At 36.7% G+C, this 19862-nt stretch overlaps 1 pseudogene; it reads right to left on the reverse strand.

Annotated features, from left to right (window-relative positions):
* Positions 1-1068: 1068 nt before the first annotated feature.
* LOC134057612 (ATPase family AAA domain-containing protein 2-like) lies at positions 1069-13636 on the reverse strand (annotated as a pseudogene).
* Between the last annotated feature and the right edge of the window lie 6226 nt (positions 13637-19862).

Genomic DNA, 19862 nt, shown 5'->3' on the forward strand with positions numbered 1-19862 from the left:
CCAGCTGTGGAAACAATAGTCATTAAAGGCTGAATTATTTCACAAGCTGTATATCCCTCTCACAAATTGTTTGAGTTGGCACTGCTTAACAAGTGATTTAATTGACAAGCATACAGATAGAAAGAAACTAGACTTACTCTGAGCTCAGAGTAATCCACAGAAACTTCCCCTGTGTGAATGTTCTTTGCTTTCCCGTCACATTGCTCATCTACCTGAGAATGTCCCACACAAGTTGTATGAGGTACTCGTGAATCTGGAACTACACACATTTTTAAAATCAGGATTTCTCTTTATCTGGAATACAGTATCAGTGAAATATCCTGTACCTCAAAAACAGTAGCCCTCTGCAATAACAGAGATAGAACTGTTACCATTTTTTTTACCTAGAAATTCTTGACATCTATCTTTCTAGTGCTGCTCCATAAAAATTAGGAACTCGGACATGAAAAAAAAGCACTAGAGAAAAAAGGCAGGGTAAAACTAAGAAAAAAATATTCATGCATGCTGCCACTGCAGCACTGCCTAGTAAAGCTGCAGTTAAAAAAAGCCAAGCATGGTCTTAAAAAAAAGTATTTAGGTTAGGAAACACATCTACACATCTTACATTTCCAGCATTAGGACATAATTCTTCTATTCCACAGGGTCCACACTGCTTTAAGTACAGCAGTACAGTTTACACTTAGGCTGCTTAATACTGGGAAGATGCTTGTACAATTCAGTACCATTTGAAAAACAATCTGCAGAATCAAAAAAAAGCACTGCAGAAAACCATAATTGTAGCCAGCATAACTAGAGGAGCAGCATCATCATGCAAAGAACATGGTGTGTTGATTTGAGAAGGACACAAGAGAAGTAACAATGACATTCAAGAAGGCTAAAACCTAATAAATAGTGCAACCCTCCTCAAGAACAAAAAGGAGCTAAATTACCTGTCTGACCTTTCACTTACCATTTGAACCTACATCTTTAGAAGTTCTGGCTGTTTGGCAATCTGGCATTCCACTCTCCTCTCTTAGGTCTGAATATTCAGGAAGCATCACACTCTTTTTTTCAGTAGGGGATTTAGCCTCAATGGTCACTCTCTCTTTCATTTTCTGTCCCATTTTTCTGTTGTCCTTGAAGTACATTTTCATGATCTTCCATAGGACCATGCTGGGAGGATGCAAACTGAAAACTCTCCCTCCTTACTGTGACAGTTGAAGAGTCTTCCTTCATTTTGCATTTTCTTTTTGACTTATCTACAAAGAGATACCAAAAAAAGTAATCCAAAACATTCCAAAAGCAGTTCTTCCTTCAAAATGCAGCAGCAGCATCTTGCAAGGAAAACAACCACAGCAGCTTCGGTACCATCTCCCTACATGTGTCTAGAGAAAAAGCTACAAGTTAATAAGATCAGTTCTCTGTTAGATATATTATAGGCAGAGAAGGGGAAAACACTGCTTCATGCAACTGAAAACTAGCTGAATATTCAAAACAAGACACGGACAAATAGCCACACACAATGTTTTGGACTTCAAGATGTAGGTGCCATTAAATGCCAGTTGGACCATCAAGGCCAAGCTCTTTCGATGTCATGCAGCCAGTGTGCATTTCAACATAACCATACTGAATGAATGACCTCAGGATTTACCCCACAATTTGAAGCAGCATAATGAAAAATTCAATACCTCTAGCATGAAGAACCAAGAATCACAGGAACCTGCTTTTAGGCCACAGGAACAGAGAAGGTAGCAGTGACTTTAGCACCTTCTCCAAGAAAGTCCGAATAAAATGCAACATGCCATTAGAGCAGGAGGTGCTAGTGTCCACAGGCACTGTGGGCATCTTCCATTTTTCATTACACTTTGGGTCTGCTGTCTTACACTTCCAGAGCAAAGAATTGTGTCTTGTGTGGCTTGTTATAAAGCATGAGACAAGCCTGAAAATCCTCAGCATCAAAAGATGTACCTCTTTCCTTATGGGATTCTTTAATTTTTTGGCAGCGTAGCTCAAAATCTTCATCCATTTCATGCCTCACTATGAAATATGCAGTATCACTCAAAGAACAAGCTTTATGCCTCAGGAGATGACCTGAAATTTTACAGCCAGAACTGAGCATTTTCTACAAAATAGTCAATGAAACTATTTTGGTTACTCAGAATGACTTTTCTTTTTTCACAGGCAGGCTCTGAAAGGTTATCTCAGTCAGTATTTACAGCATAATAACAGAAAAGTTAATTGTTTAAGAAAAAGCAGTAATTACCAATCAACACATCTATCACAATTCCATACCCAAACAACATATCTAATACTAAAACATTTACAACCTGGTAAGAAATGCTCTCTGGGGTTGTTTAAAATTATCTAATAGGGTGGTTTAAAATTATCTGATCCCATATCCACTGTGGGATTACTAAATTTCCACAGACAAAATCAATCAATTTTTATATCCGAAATTTTTCCAGGTTAGGGATAAAAAATACACCCTTATCTGCAGGTCCCTTTTTTGGGTTGTACTGTAAAGCTTTGTTATGGATTACATCAATGTCCTTTAGCAAATGTCTTGCAGTTAGATACTGGTGCATGTCTATCTTGGAGAGAATTGTAGAGAGGTCCATGGGCTGTTGAATAGCATCCCTGTAATTGGGTGCCTACAAATTAAATATGCATGCTAACAGATTTAAGCTACAAAAACTAATCATTTTCATAAAGTTAAATAAAGGACTTCTTAAGAGGGCCATATATTTTTAACATCCTCAAAGGTGAAGAAAATAACCAGTTAGCTTCTTGAAAATTGAAAAGGTATTTCAGGTGCCTTTGTAGAGACAGACCAGGAGAGGGAAGAAAAAGAAGCAGGGTGGTCAGAAGCATGTGTGGAGCAGAGAGGGGAACTGGTGGGATTTATTTCACTTCCTTTCAGAAAATCACAGCAGAGAAACCTTTCTCAGTAATGTCACCTTGGATTGTCTTTGTTGCTGGCAGCAAAAAAAACCCTCCAGGATCTGCACCTTTGAAGCATCTGACCTAAGCATCTACTCTAGAATGAGACAATTGGACATAGAGATGTCGATTTCTTACCCAGAGCTCAAAAGGAGCTTAATGACTACTTTAGATGAGGACATCTATATGTTTATAGGTTATTCACATCTTGGAAACTACAAGGAAAGGAAAAGACAAGTGAGTTTATGCTTAGGGGAATGGGACTTGGCTGAAATGCTTAAAATTACAACTGACTTTGAAGTACATGCCTCTGGTTTAGACTTATTCAATAAATCAGTGGGAAGTGTATGAGAGAAAGAAAAAAACAATGCAGCCCTTATGGTTGATCATGTACTAAGAAAATCCCCAGATGAAACTGAGAATGGCATCTGAAATTTATTTTACAAACTGCTGCTTCTACTATGTTCTCACAGACACTACTGACAGTTAATCAATGAGCTTTAGAATTTATTAAAACAGCCTATAGGTACTTCTTATAAATATAAAGTCATCTCTCTCCTTTTTAGTGCTGCAACACTCCTATGTATCCAAACCCTTCCATGGACAAATTGTGCTGACATTTGGTGTAACTGGCACTTGGACTAGATCATTCGTGCAGATCACTTCTAACTGAAATATTCTAAAGTTTTAAAGACCTTTTAGGAAGAACATAGGGTTTTCAGTGAATACTCAAATAATAAACATTTGAGAGCCTCAAGGAGTCAAGTAAAAGTAAAATTTACTTCCTTCTTCTGGGAAAATCACAATAGTACAGTCCTAACACCAAAGATAAACTTTCCCAGAAAGAGCACAAAAACACCAAGAAACAAAACCACAGAGGAATTATGAATGCACACAGTTATAATGGCATTATAAGTGAATATTAACCTCCTCTGGGTCAATGGGCTTTGTAAATGCTTTGAAACGTTTGTCAATGACAAGTCTTCCAGACACATCTCTTAGGTAAATCCTAAGTTCACACAGCGTATCCTCTTCCTGCTCTTCAACCTGTCTTATTTCTTTCTCTGTCAGCTTTTGAGGTTCAGGTGGTGGTACTACAGGCAGCACTTCCAAAGGCTGGCAAGCTTAACTGAATCAGAAAATTGTAATTAATTGATGGTACTCATATACAAACACGTGAAAAATGATTGATAGAAAATTATCACAAAAGCAAATATTGTATTTGCTGTTACCCTAGAGTTAGCAAAGTTTTATATGCAGAATATCCTCCTCACTTGTGTTGTTTTTCAATGCAGGAAGTTGAACAGTTTGCTTCATAACTAAGTCCTCAAAAAATGTCTTCTCCCAGCACAGGTAGGACGTGAAATTTTGAAAACTTCTTCATATTCATTATCAAACAATGCTTTTACCAAAAGCATTATGAGAAAATATACTTCATCTATACAAGGCCATGCAAACTTCTTATATTTTGTTCTAAAAAGATGAGTACTTCTCTGAATTAACCTGAATACTTATCTGGATAAGATTGTCAATGAAAAGTTATCTTTGCAGCCTTAAAAGACCAAGTTTTTAGAGCACGGCAATTTAAAATGCCTTCTCTAAGGACCACCTTCTAGATTTTAAGCTCCAGGAGAAAATCTATGATAAATAACTAAGAAAGGGGTGACTGGGGATCCACCATCCTCTAGGCTGCTTATTTTGCATTTATGTGCCTTGCTGTCCTTTGGCTTGAGTCTTTATGGCAGTTACAGAAGGAAAATGGCAAGGCTCAGAGGACAAGAGCTGGCTTTTAGTAAGGTGTTTGGGCTTTCTCTAATTTTACTTTTAACTAATTTAAATGAAGTGTCTCAATTTGAATACTTTCAAGTTGTATTCCATTTTTCAATTTCTACTACCAAAAAGCGTGGCAGGGATTTCAATCCTTATTTTAGAAGGCACTTATTAACAGTCTGAAAACTTTTGTTACTGAGACAAAATAATTAGAGCAACACATTTACATTTTGAACACCTTCCTTTAATGCACAGTCTCATACATCTACAAAGCTCAGCATGTCCTCTTGGAAAATTTTTTTAAAGAATACACCTAAAAATTTATTTCCAAGTTGCTTGGAAACTGGAACTTTGCTTTCTAATTTTTTGAATTTTCACCCAGGTGAAGGAATTAATTTTTTTTTTAAGTAATTAAATTTTAAATTACATTCCATTGATAACAGTGTGACCTCTGTATTTTTCCAGTAAAAATACCTCTGACTTTTCAGTAAAAATGTTTTCAGAAAAACAGTCTTTTTTTCCTAGCTGTCTTTCAAGCACCACATTCTTCACTAAGGACACATCTAACCATCTTGGAGCCTCCAAAACCATTACCTAAAGCAAGTCCATACATCTGTCTAATAAGCCTGGGTAGGTGAGAAGGCAGAAAAAGTTGGGTCAAAGTCAATATCTTCTCAGAAAACACTTTAGGCAAATGCTTTCAGCATTGTTTTGTCTAAGCAAATTTTAAGGGACTGGGTTTGGATGCCTGAGTAACAACTGTGAATTTGCTTAAGAGTGGCACATAACTCTAATGCTTCAGGAAGTTATAAATTAAGAAGAAATTGAGTAACGAAGGAAGAAAAGTATCAACTGAAATACCTCTTCTAGATCTCTCAGTTGTACATTAGGTGTTGCAAGGAGTAAAACTGGAGTAAACCTAGGGATGCTCTGCAGTAGTGCTGCAAAAACAGATCTCAGTGTAGGTCCAACAGCCTCACACCATGAAGGGATTTGTGGGACATATATGATACTTGGTGCTGATCTTTGAGCTTCTTGCATCAACTGGTAAAATGAAAGCTTAGATAACAAAACAATATCATGTAGAACAGAGTACTAAAGAACTACATATAAGTCAAAGTACCTCATCAAATAAGAGGTATAAAGGCAAGACATGAAGACAAATTGATGACTCCTTAAAAATCAGGTAAAATTTTCACTTTTACTCAAATATAGACATTTCTACCAGAAACAGACTTGAATCCCTGTCTGATTTTAAAACTACTTAGGTATAACTCCTAAAGAGCCTAATAACTCAGCCAATGCAGTGGTGTGCCTGAAAAAAGCCCAAAGCTAACTCTTCAGCAAGGAGTATTTGCCTGGAGAAATCACTACACAACTGCAACTTCACCGTTTTCAGTTCAGAAGGGACACACACCCAATTCAGACTAGAGCACAGTCTGAACAAACACCTGTGTGAAAAGATGAGGGCTAACACAGCACAAGATGCCTGGCTGTAATTCGCAACTTCAAGCACATTTTATAAGAGGTGACCAGTCCTTAGACTGTCTGAAGAGCTAAATCACTCACTGCCTCTCATTACCCAAGGTGGGCTTTAGAAAACCACAAACCACTGCCTACAGATGCCACCTCAATCACAGAAGACAACACATGAGGGAAGTGGAACTGTCCTTTCACTCAACAAACTTCTCCATGCACCATTTCAGATTAACAATCTGCAAAGGACTTGTTCCTCCTATGTGACAAATGAGTATCCAGTCACATAGTATGTCTGTCCTAACTTGTACAGCTCTCAAGTGGTGCTACTACAGATCAAAATATTTTAATACAGTGATGCCAAAAAACAAAGTGGATTTACTGTCCAAAAGTAAAAAAACAAAACAGCACTAAACTGCTTATATTTCCTTTTCCTAATTAACGAAAACTCAACACTGTACAAATCTAAGTATTCCATGAATTTTAACACTTTTGCTGCATTTACTGCAGCAGTAAAAGCTGTATATGCACATGTAAAAAACCCTAAACAAACAAAAAAAATTATTTTCCTCAAAACCTTGGCTGCCCTACAAATATAATTTAAGAGAATGTGAATCGATAGGCTGTCAGGTCGATGCAGAGCCATCTACTGGCAGCACTGAGTCTTGAGAGGCAACAAAATCAACTTTCTAAATTCCAGGAGACCAGCAGGATTTCTTGCCACAGAGAGAGGTTTATTAGCAGCAGTTCCCATCTTCCTGAGCTGCTAGTAATATTCTTCCTATTACATTTCAAACAGAAAACATGGCTATGTATAAAATCCTTATCATTCCATTGGAAAAGTGGATTTTCAGACAAAAGTAAACAAAGCAGCACATTTAAATCAGATGACTTATATTGATAATGACTTTTGCTTACTTCACTAATCTATGAGACTAATGAGAAAAAAAGCTACCTGTACACATGTTTCATCTGGTGATCTGCTAGAAAACAAAGTTGGTGTATCTAGTGAATAAATTGAAAACTTCTCCAGGGAATGTATTACTGCAGCTACCCACACAACAGTTCAGTTTGATGGGTCAGAGCAGTGTACTCAGTTAGAGCAGAAATAGCCAGTTGAACCTTCACTTTCGTCTGGCAAATACTGACCACCCCCCCATACACACACTCAACTCTTTCATCTAGCATCCCTCACACCAAAACAGTTTACACACTCAGCTGTCTTAAAAACAGAGCTATTAAAGGGACAAATCTACCTGCTGAAAATGTGGAATTCTGCCTTTTTGTGATCAAGTGTTTTATGAGTCAGCTTCTTTTCAGTGATTCCTCATCATTGTCAACCATATGATTTCCTAATTTAAAGAGAAGAGAGGTTTGTTAACTTTCTTGTATAGTCCATCTCTCTCTTGCATTAATACACTTTCAAAATCGGTGCTGGAAAACACTTCTCTTGTATTTCATCATTTCAATGCTATTTTCTGAAGAGTTCATTCTACCACAAATCAAAGGAGAATGCACAAGTCTCTAAAAAGCTGTCCTATGTCCCATGATTTAAATCGGGTATTATCTCCCTGTTGACAAAAACTAGTGAGTTTTTCTCCTTAGAATAAAGATGGTTAGGAACACTTACGCTGTTCCCAGACACCTGAAAAACACTTCTCCTGCTTTAAGCATTTATTTGAAAAGAGGTGCGAATACTTTAAAACTTAGATTCCTCTCTGCAACTGATAAATGTGATGTTAGCTCCTGTCAGAAACAGGGTGCTCCAGCAAAGAAGCTATAGCTCTCTGCTGGTTTTGTAAGTCACTCATAGCTTCCACAGTGCACTGTGCACACACAAAATATAAAATTGTGATGCCGGTACAGCTGAGTACATTTGTGTATGTTGATTGCCCACATCACAAGCCTTTTGCTCTGTCAGATTTTTAAGCAAGTGGATGTGGATGTTATACCTTGCTGCTGGTCCTTGTTTAGTGCAAGCTCAGCGTGGGGAAACACTCTCTGCAAGGCTTTGAAATAGCTGATAGCACTTGCCCAGGGGAAGGCACAACCCTCCGTGAGGCTGGAACAGTCTTCTGCATGGCCCTGGAAAAATCATTTGTTTTTATTTTAATTGAATCCATGTTTATCTCCAGTCTCTCTCTGCTTTCACATAGCTGAGGATAGCAATGCCACAAAGCACAGAGACCAGTTTCAGCACATAAGGCTTTAATATCAGCACCATAGCATCCTAATAAACAAAACAAGAATCAAATATTATGTCAATGTCAGACAAAACAGAATTCAAGGCCAGTACCTCTAAAGTGCAACACTGAAAGACTTTGTATGCAGCCAAAAATTACCAGGCCAAGAGACAATTTAAAGAGTTACTACACTTTAGAGAAGTTCTGTTATATGGCTCACAGCCTGTTATCTTGCACTTAGGCAGCAGCCTGCTGGTCAAAACTTTGTTCCTAGGAAAGACATCCCAAACCCATTCAATGTTCTGAGAGACAAAAAGAAAACTGAAAGCAGTGCTTAAATTTGCTCCCATGCCAAGTGCCTCCTCACTGCCTTTCTCTGCCACGAGGTACAAGAGCTCCAGTACTGCCTGGTACAAGCCCAGGCTCCCTAGGACTCCAGTCAAATGTAGTAACCCACACTGCTTTCAAATTCACCAACACATTCTTCAGCCAGCTCTTCAAGTAAGTTCCAGTCTCATGTGAGAATTTTGAGAATTTCTTTTCTTGCCTGAAAACAGTTGCATTTCAGTTTGCCCTAAGTTTTCTCTTAAAAGAACAATGACAACACAAACACACAAAAACACTTATACCAGTGCAAATACTTTTATTATCTGCTAAACCTTTTAGTATTTTAAAGGTCAGTTATTAATATCCTGTCTGCTTCTTCAAGCAGGAAATTTAATAATTCTGAACTTGTTACATTAGGCTCTTGCTGGGGGCTGCAGTAAAGTAAAAAGCATTTATATCTTCCATAAAAGTGAGTTTTCCCAAGTGTGAGACCTAATGATTCCGAAGAAAAAAATAATTGCAAAACCCTTATCTGCAAACAGAGATTTTTGGTCAAAGAAAATCCTCTCAAATTTAGCAAAATTTCATTAAGTATTTCTTGGTACACAGATTAATTATGGCAGAATTCTAGAACTTTACCAGAGTAGGGAATCACGTATTAGAACTTTCCAATGGCACCTCATCTCCTGTTCCTGAGAGCAGATGAAAACCGGAGAAAAGTGTTTGTGTACTTTTACTAACTTTCAATCCAAAAAGCCTTTTTTTACCTTTTTCCAAAAAGTGATAAGAAATATCAGAGCTAGCCAGAGAGAAAACACAAAAAGAGATGTCTTGTTTTGCAAGCTATCTCCCCCCTTGAATACTTTTTGGTCACTAAATACCCATTTTTATGTTGTCACATAAGCATAAAGTTGAGTGGAAGTCCTGACCTCTTTTTTTGGCAAACTGAAGAGGAATTCTTGTTCAAAGCCCCAGGTCTTTGTAAAGCAGGATCTACAGAATCCAGTCTGTTCATGGCTCCTATTACCACAACCTCTCCTCTGCTGGCTAAGCCATCCATAACTGCCAGAAGTGTCCCCACAACAGAGCTAAGAGAAAAATATGGTTTTTATTCACCAGCTTATTAAATTTTCTTCAGTTACACATAACCTTGTCCAATCATCACTCAAAAGGACAAGTTTTTATTAATGAGATACTGTTTAGCCAAAGACCCATTTTAAGGCATAATAAAATACAGATAAGGTAACACAGACTTTTTGCAGATATCAAGCTCAGCAAATTGTTTCAGTTACTGTTTAAAAAAATCTCTGAGATTCATTTGCACAAAATTACTAATTTTCAGGAAAATGAATGCATCACTTGAAGTAAAAATAAGTTATCATCTTTTTTGCACAAAGATCAAACAGCTTCTATGTAGAAACATATCCTACCTATGGATTTGGTCTTGTTTATCAGACCGTACAGGAGCCAGAGCATCAATCTCATCAAAGAAAATAATTGAAGATCACATCTGGTAGGCCTACAATGAAAACACAGGAATACTGACATCATGAAAACAACCCTATTTGAAAGAGAAAATGCATGAAAAACATCATGGTTGGAAAGGTACAAACTAGATTTTTGAGACTCTGTTAACTGAGCTAACAGAATGACGTGGCACAAGTAACCAAAGACAGCTATGTCAAGCCAAGGAGACCAAGTCACAAGAAACAAACCACACCAGTAGCTTTTACATCACAAGAACAGAGACAGGACTTAGGTAAGTTACAGGTTCCAGAAGCAAGCCTCTGTTACCAGTTTAAATGACCATGCTTTCAGCCTGCATCTCTTTCCCTCTGATCTTAAGCCATCACCTCTTATTTCTTAAAATATATTTGTGACTTTTTGGGAGGTTATTTGGGTTTGTTGTTTTGAGGGAGAGGGAATGGTAGTGCTTTGCAGGATTTTCGTATTTCCTTTACTAACCTTTCCCAACATATCTCGAAATTTCAAGACCCTAAAACTTTACTGAAAAAGGAAACAGTGGCAATACCATTACAGTAAAAGGAGCTGACAAAACATGTTGTAGCCAACAGAAATTTAATTCCAACTCAGACAGAACACATGGCACATTTCAACCTTACCTCCTCAAATAACAAACGAAGCTGTCATTCAGATTCTCCTATCCATTTACTCAGGCACTTAGCACCTTTTCTCATAAAACAGGTAGCTCACACATCACCTTGACTGCATTCATTAACAAGTGCATGAGCAAGCAGTGTCTTTCCTGTCCCCGGTGGACCATAGAATAGACTGCCTCTGCAATTAAAAAAATCAATTTACAAAATTCACATAAGAAAAAAACATTAAAACATGGAAAAACACCTATTACAAACCCCATCCTTAAAACACACAACTCTGTTCTCCTAAACAAAACACCTCATGGATAAGACAGCAGAACAGCCGAAGTATGGGAAAAGTCAAAAGTGTTCCTACACAGTTCTCCAAGGCAGCAAACAAAATCAGTAAAGAGGATAATGCAGAAATACAAAACCTTGATAAAAGCTTGCAGCACCCCAAAAGGACACTTTCAAAACTTCTGACACTCCAGCAGGGATGGTTGGAGCCAAACAAAACAAATTTCCAATGCAGAATCTGAAACTAGGTTAACTTAGGAATCATCAGTTCATTTTTCAATGATGCACTTCATATTCATTCTTATTTTCATATAAGGCAAGATTCTATAGGGAAACATTTAAATAGCCTTTAAAAAGCTTCCATTTGCTGGGGATAAAAGAAGTATTCTAAAGCTGGAAAAATATTCTGCACTTCTGCATTTACATCAACTAGAAAAGCCAATACACAGATGCTTCAAAGAAGAATTTCAATGAATAAAGAAGCAAAGCACAGAAATATTTTCTTTCTGTTTTGAAATACTTTTAAGGTTACTGAACGCAAAGAATTCTAGATCTTAATTCAATATGCCATGACTGATGAAGAATATATAAAGCTAACAATTAAATCACTGAGTTTTTGGGGGTTTTTTGTAACACAGATTCCTATTTTAGCTCAAACACAACAACCACTGCAAGTTTCTAGTTGCATATCTGATCAGCTGTAAACCTGATACTTGAGAACTTGGAAGAAAAAAAAGAGCTGGTGGCAGAGATAAGTGGACTTTTGCTAAACAAATATTTGACTTCAAGTCCAAAGTACTTCCTGCTTACAAACCAATCAAGTCCACTTCCACATAGAGCTTTAAAGAAAAAATTCACCAACTTTGAAAGGCAAGACACTTTGAAAGGATGGTCTCACCACACAGTAAATCTTTGGACCTACATATATACTGGATACTACCATTTTTTTAAAATTACTTTTTACTACTAAAATGTAGTAGTAATTTTTTTAATTATGTTTTACTAATTACCTTTTTTTATTTAAAAAAATCAATACTGCTAAGAATTTTGAGGCAGGAAAACATATTGATGCCCCAGTCGAATTCTCCTGAAAATAGGTAAATTAGAACTTAGAGTTTTAAACAGTGTCTATCACCCTGGAGGTTCAGTTTTCAATCTCTCAAAGATTTTGGGATAAAGCAATGGAAAAATGATCATCTCTTTTAAAGATGAAATGTGGTCAGAAAGACCACCAACACCATCAAATTGTACCTAAAGATGAAGTCAAGAGAACACATTTTAGATGTTAAAGAAAGCTGCAGCCTTTATAAGGTTTCATGAGAAGCTGGATTGCTTGAGACAAAATTTGTAAACCAAGGGAGTTACAGACAGCCCATTACTGGAAGCTTTCATAAATACTGCAAATGTCTCACTGCCACAATGAATCAAAAATACTTACTGAACCATTTATTTGCATTTGCTCCACACCAGCCAGACTTCCTCCAATTTTCATGGTATCCTTGTCAGCTCCCATTGAAGCACACTTCTGAAAGCTGACCAGAAGAGATCTGATTTGAATTGAGGAAAAAAAGGTACTTTCTAACTTAGAATATATAGATAGAAGATTTTTGATTTTCTAATGATAGGAAATGAATGCAGAAGACCTTATAAATCAGCATGAACTTTCTAAATAGGTAAATATTCATTCCAATATTTTACATGTAATGGCTATAAGTAGATAAAGGAAAATAGTCACTCCAGACATTAAACTGACTTAATTATTTTAACAATAGCACTTATGAATATCTAAGCCAGTCAACACAGCATATATAGGAATACAAGCTCAGAATAATTATTCCATATGTGGAGACCATGGACTGACCTTTATTAGTATGATGAAGAATTCCTCCCTTTCCCAAACATACTGACATCTTTCAAATAGTTTTAGCTTTTACCTTCAAAGGGTTACAGCCCAGGAGAACACTTATTTCAGTGGGTATTAACATTATAAATGCTGCCCATGACTCCTGGGCTTTCCTGATGACTATGGAATGTGTGTACCAGAAGATACACACCTGAAAGATGACAGGCTGAAAACTCACTTGTTAGACTGTTATTAAATTAATATTTATACAGCATTTGTTAAGTAACAAATTCTATTTCCCCTACATATAACATTTTCTCTTATAGTGGATTTTGTTTTTGTTTTTAAAAGACAATGGTAAAGCACAGAAGCAGTGAAGTTTTACATCAAGAAAATACATCGAAGTGTGTATCTCTACATTTCCTCCCATTCCCAACTAGAAATCAAATTTCTTATTAAAAGTCAATTCTAAAAATCCAGTTTTAGAGACTCCAGTTACAGCTGTCAATTTCAACAGGTATTATGAAATATTGCCCCAGTTTAGTAATGGTACAAGATGAAGATGGCAACACTTCATAGTTAGGCATATGCAAAGTCCTCCCATGTACACTCCTCCCTCCCCTATTCTCTAATTTCATTAACCTCCTTAAATTTCTCTTATGCCTCTGTATTTCAAAATCCTCATAATCATCAGAAAAGGGAATCACTGCTGAGGACTCCATATCTCTGTCTGCAAACATTCAAACAAGTAATTAGGTCAAATGTTTCATTTTTTACAGACATGTTTAAAAACAAGTCTTTGAGGACTGGCAAACGTGCATTGTTTTCAGTTAATTTTCCCCTCTTGCTGAACACAGTACAAAAGGAATCTCATTTAGTAGGAAAAAACTAATTCGGAAGATCATAGGAAGATAACAAAAACAAATTATAGCAGCTTTTCATAGCACTTAAGTTGCTCAGCATTACAGCATTCTGTGATTTTTAATTCACAGCCATCCTCAGACAACAGGTTGCTCTTAGCTGGAAACAAAGGTCTCATGCTAATTTTCCATGAATATACATGCTAGAGAAAAATAATACCTCCCTGCTGATATACTTTGAAAACCTTTCAGAAAACAATGTCAATTTGGGCTTCAATTTGGGCTTCAATTTGGGCAAAGAGAATAATTCACACAAGCAGAAATGCTAAGAGTGCTTCGCTTTGCCTGTATCCAACTTTCTGCCATTTCTTAATTCAACAGGATGTTATAAAATTATTTGTAAGCATGAAAGAAAAGTTAATTAAACATGATAACAATTCTGGTGCCAAGAAGATCAATTTAGAGGGCAAGTAAAATCGACTGAAAGTCACAGCATGAAAGCTCACAAGAAGCCAGCCCACACATAAAAGATGCTCTGATGTGAAGATCTTTCTACAACTGGCAATCCCCAAAGGAAGACACTGGTCGCCAATTTAAACACTGTCTGTCTCCAAAATCTTTATACATGAAGCACCTGACAAATACATCCTCCTGTGCACAGTCTTTTAATTGTAAATCTTAAGTCACAAGCAGGAGACACTACCTGACCAACTGCAGTGGAACATTTATGGACTGTTTGTCAGGTTGCTTGGCAGCGCTCCCTCAAAGTTCCAAGCTTGATCATGCCCAACTCCCAAGTCCTTGGTGGGACTTCACTGTGGAGGGCACCTGATGCCCAACACTCGGCAATCACAGAATCACAGAACAGCCTGGGTTAGAAGGGACCTTTAGGAAACATCTAGTTCAACACTCCTGCCATGGATAGAGACACCATCCACCAGGCCTGGCTGCTCCCAGCCCCATTCAGCCTGGCCTTAACACTTCCACAGGTGGGGCACCCACAGGTTCTCTGAACAACCTTATCACCCTCACAGTAAAGGCTTACCATATACATGGTGGCACATAGGGAGCTCTCAGCCCAACCAATGCATGCATTTACCACCTCCTGCCAGGAACAAATACATCTTCTGCCATCAAAAGAAAGTCCCAAGCCAATACTACACCTAGCACAAAGGTTTGCTAATAAAGGCTCATTTTAGTAGCTTTGCATGATGAAAAAAACCCAACTTACTTTGTTCTTAGATTGCAAAACAAAACAAAAAAAAATTACTAGTGGTGTAAAACTTCATCAAAGTCTACAGCTTCAACAGACCTCTAAATCCTAATTTTCTTCATTCTTTAAGCAACTAGTACTACAGAAAATAGAATGTGAAGGTGGTTTAATAGGATCATATAGTGGGTTGACCTTGGCTGGAAGCCAGGTGCTAACCAAGCCACTCCCTGGGTGAAAGGGCAGAGAAAATAAGATGGGGAACAACAAGTAGCTTGAGATAAGACAGTTTACCAAAGCAAAAAAAGGAAAGCTGAAGTTTGTGCAGCTCAGCAGTAGCCAAAGCACAGGTGTGTTATCAGCACCCTTCCAGCTACCAACACAGAGCCCAGCACAGTGAGGGCTGCTGTGGGAAAATTAACTCTATCTCAGCCAGACCCAATACAAACTGCTTTCCATAAACACAAATGAATTTACATTAATTCTGCTATTTATCTTTAATTATTTATTAATTAGTTTCTTATTAGCTGCTTCATTATTTTTCCAACGCTTTTTTTTTATTTCTTCTGTTCAGTGGCTGAGTTTTGCCTAATGATTTTTTTTTGTAAAGTAGTCAACACACATGGAGTTAGCATGATTTATAACCACAAGTAATTTTCAAAAATAGGACTGATAATTTCTTCTATTAAGGTGTGCTTTTAAGGAGATAAAGGACAAAAGGAAGGTAATGCAGACATGCATTCAAATACTGTAACAGGAAACACAAAAACCCACTAGGGAGGTTGCATGTCAAACTGGGCCAGTACAGTACTGAAAAAAATAAATCCACATTTTATCTTTATTTGTTGCGTGGTTGAATTTACAAAATATGTGAGTGTGAATTAAAGGTATTATTAAGTCACAGGTTAAAAAATTAATTAAAAATTTAATTTAATGTCTGAGGTACTCTAAAACCAAAACAGTCACATTTCTATATAACATTTTCAATGGTATGTTCAAGTAGGAAAGCAGCAGAGACCCACTAGTGTCACTGAAATAAGCTGTAATATTAAAATATTGAATTGCCCTTAGCTGCAGTAGTTAATATTAGTTAAAATATTGAATTCTGTTCTTTACAATTAGAGTTCGAAAATCTGGAATGATCCAGCAACAATAAGAAATCTTTATAAATTTAATTCTGTATTTGCTTCTTTGTGATTTCATATTCAAAAAGCTCATGCAAAAGAAAGGCTGCATTAAGAGAACATCAGTGACTCATTCAGAAGATCAGAAATATCTGAGATTGCTTATATAATGTTAATTCAACTCAGCTGTATGAATACCTTTTCAGGTAATTTAATGAGAGGGTTTTTTTTCAGAAGATCCCCATCTCACTCAGATCTGGAATAAGCGAACAGTTTGCGTTGAATTGGACACTGAATGTGAGGCAGCCAATCCCTCAGTTGCTGTAGAAGAGTAATTTGATATAGCAAATAGGGTAGCACTTGCAGAACAGTTGTCAGATTAAGGAATTTGAGTACTGCTCAGAAAAATTCATACCTCTCTTTCTCTATAAAATACAAGTCCATACTGGAATAATTTAAATCATAATTTTTTTTTAATTGTCATTAATTCTGTTTTCCTCATTTTCTATGCCCGTTTTAAATGCTCCCAGCTTGGGTTGTGGAATCTTAAAAACTCATCATTGTAATTTAACATTTCATAGACTTTAGATCATAAAGGAATTGCAGCTAGCCACTGAGAGAAGTTGAGCTTTAGGATACCTGTTCTTCATCCAAACCAAACTGAGAGAGGTAACTCGTCTTGGCACTTCATTCTAGAGGACCATAGGCAGTCTAAAGTTATGAATTACCATTAAATACTAGGCCCAAGGCATCCAAAGTCAGTGAATAATTCTGGCTAGACTTCCTTTGTTTCCATCTAAAACACGGCATGAATGAATACATGAATGAACTTTATTTCATATTACATTTTATTGGGACTTTCTAGTTCCCTCATATGTTGAAACTGCTAAATCTCTAAATACAAAGTTTGTATCTATAACAAATACGTGCTCCAATTACCCAAACACACCCTGACATATGTATTCACTAGGTAATCAACAGTTCATGAAATTAGAATATAAACAAGCTCAAGAAGATATAAGAAATTACACATCCAGTTAAGCAACTTGCCCTGATGGTTGCTTTTTCTAACCATCTGATCTACAGCACAATACTATTGTCACACACAGTTTTTGTTCCTTATGAATTTCACTTTTATTGCCATATTAAAATACAGGTTTAAATAAATTATTTGATAAAGGTCAGTTGAAAAATCTGTGGTACTGCCAGGCACCACCTGCATTTATAAATCCCTTGCTGATGCTCTGATCACAGTAAAATCCTTCCTTCCTTTTATTACTCAGTAGAATTCAATTCTTAAAATATTACTGCTAGAAAACTTTGTTGATTCCTGTGATTTTTTAAAATTTTAATAGCAAAAGTTTATTCCAATAGCAATACTGAATGAAGTTACAGATTGATTCTTGTCTTGCTTTCAGCAGGATCCAATCTCCAGTTCAGCTTCTCACTTGCACAGACTTTACTCTCTACAGCATTTTAAATGTTCTATATTTTACTTTAAATTTTCATTCTCTGTGCCTTACCACCTGTGAGAAGTACTGTCTTCACATACTCCTTTTCATGCTAAGTCAAATCTCCTTAAACTTTTAGTTTAAAGTTCAGTTCGTTTCCAGCTTTATGGAAGGGTAGCCTATAATTTGGGCAGCTATGAATTAAGTCTTCATCTGTCATTCTGATCCCTACTTTTTTTTTACACATCAGTGCATTGGGTATTCTAGCAAGAACTTTTCCACCAATCCAGTAAACCAGAGCGCTGTGTTAAGAGAGATGTTAGGCTGGAGCCATCTACTGGTTGTATTGCTGAGCTTTCATGGACAAATTTGAGAAACCGCTTTACACATGTAATTCCATTGCAGTATAAAAATAATAGCATATATTAATAGATTAATCACCTAAGTATGTGATGTTTCTTGTGCAATGGATGTTTGCTTTTAAGATTAAATATCGCATTAACTGAATGTGGCCCAATTATCAAAAGAAAATAGAATTATTTTGCTTCCATAAACAAGGGAGCCTCCTACTTCCCAATGACACCAAGAAGAAAATGAAGAATAAAGTTTAAGATTTAATTTGAAAATTTATTTTAATAAATTATTAAAAATAAATTCCAACCAAAACATTTAGCAGATGAATAGAAGACTAAAGCCTTTTAAACTGGAAATTCTAATAAATGAGCTACTACAAACCAAGAATAATCCAGACTGCTGAGTCTGGAGACCAAAAGCATATTTATATAACGATACTGTTATGTATTTATTTATTTATTTATTATATAATACTTACAAGTATATGTGCTGTAAATTAGTCTTATTTCGTATTTTAACTGTCTTCTGGAGCAAGAGAGAATTTTACAGATTTTAAAAGTTTAAGTGAGACTCTTTGCACTTATGAAATAGTTACACATATACATTTATGTATAGGTACGTATACACAGAGAGACAAAAATATATACATACTAACTCCCTATGCTAATGCCTGTACTTACATAAATATACATGTATATAGGTATGCAATACATGAACATTCATCTATATCTGAATATATATACATGCACATGCATGCACACCTATATATCACATCTACCTTGTACCTTTTATACTCTAAGATAAACAAAACCCTCTATTGGTTCTTAGTTATACTGGGATTAAACACTATTCATATTTGCCCTCAGCTGACCCATCAGCAGGAGAGATCTCTAGCAGGAGCTCTAAGTAGCAAGTAATTTTACCAAGAAATGCAAACTGCAATTTAAAATATATAAAAGGCACATAAAAAGTAAGACTTCCCAGCATAAAGAGGAAAGTACAAACATGTTGCAGGTTTGGAGACCAGGCTACAGGAGCTAAAACTTGGAAGAAAAATATTGCCACCATCACAGATGGAACTGGTAGAAACACCTGCAAGAGAAAGAAAATTTTAGGAATTAAACTGATCTACTGTGATTTTACACCTCACTCATAAAAACATGTTTTTGTCACACTAGAGTACCATTTCTCAAGATGCTGCAAGATCACCCAGCTTAAGTCATCTGACCTCAAAATACCTACGAGATAGACATCTTTTCTAAAATACTTCTTCAGGTTCCTCCTATTGTCAAGGGGAAGAGATAGGCAGTACCTGAAATCTATTTGTCCCCATATTATGGGCTCCTCAAGGACACTCAGGACTGGATGCCATGCTGGTTTTGGTTGAGCCAGAGTTAATCTTCGTAGTGGCTTGGTGAGGAGCCGTGTTTTGCATTTGTGCTGAACACAGGGATGATAACAAAGATGATTTTGCTATTACGAGCAGATCTTACATTCAGTAACCTAGTGCTGCTGTTGTTTATCATGATAATTTCAAGATCTGATCCACCTTTCTGTCAGCTTCTACTACAAAACTCATAAAATGCCTGCTCAGTTAAACATCAATACATAATAGTCCCATCTTTTATGTCTACCTGGTTCATGTGAAACCCTAAGAATTTTGATTCCCAAGATTATCAACAGCAAGAGGTTGCCGCAAGTTCTTTCAAAGTGCAAACCTAAGTTTTGCCCTCAATACAGCTTTCCAAACAGAAGACTGCTTTAGATTAAATTGTGTTTTCTTGTCTCTTTGACCTCAGTGTAGTAATGCCACAGCAAGATTCCTGTGGGCGCAACTTGGCGCGAGCACGGGAGGAAAAGGAGGTAAAGGCCATCAGCTGGTAACTCCTGCTCTGATACCACACTTGTCCTCCCTGGAATGAAATAAAGCTCAAATTAAAGCCAAATCA

The sequence above is a fragment of the Cinclus cinclus genome, chromosome 1 (assembly GCF_963662255.1).
Source record: "Cinclus cinclus chromosome 1, bCinCin1.1, whole genome shotgun sequence".
Classification (NCBI taxonomy): Eukaryota; Metazoa; Chordata; class Aves; order Passeriformes; family Cinclidae; genus Cinclus; species Cinclus cinclus.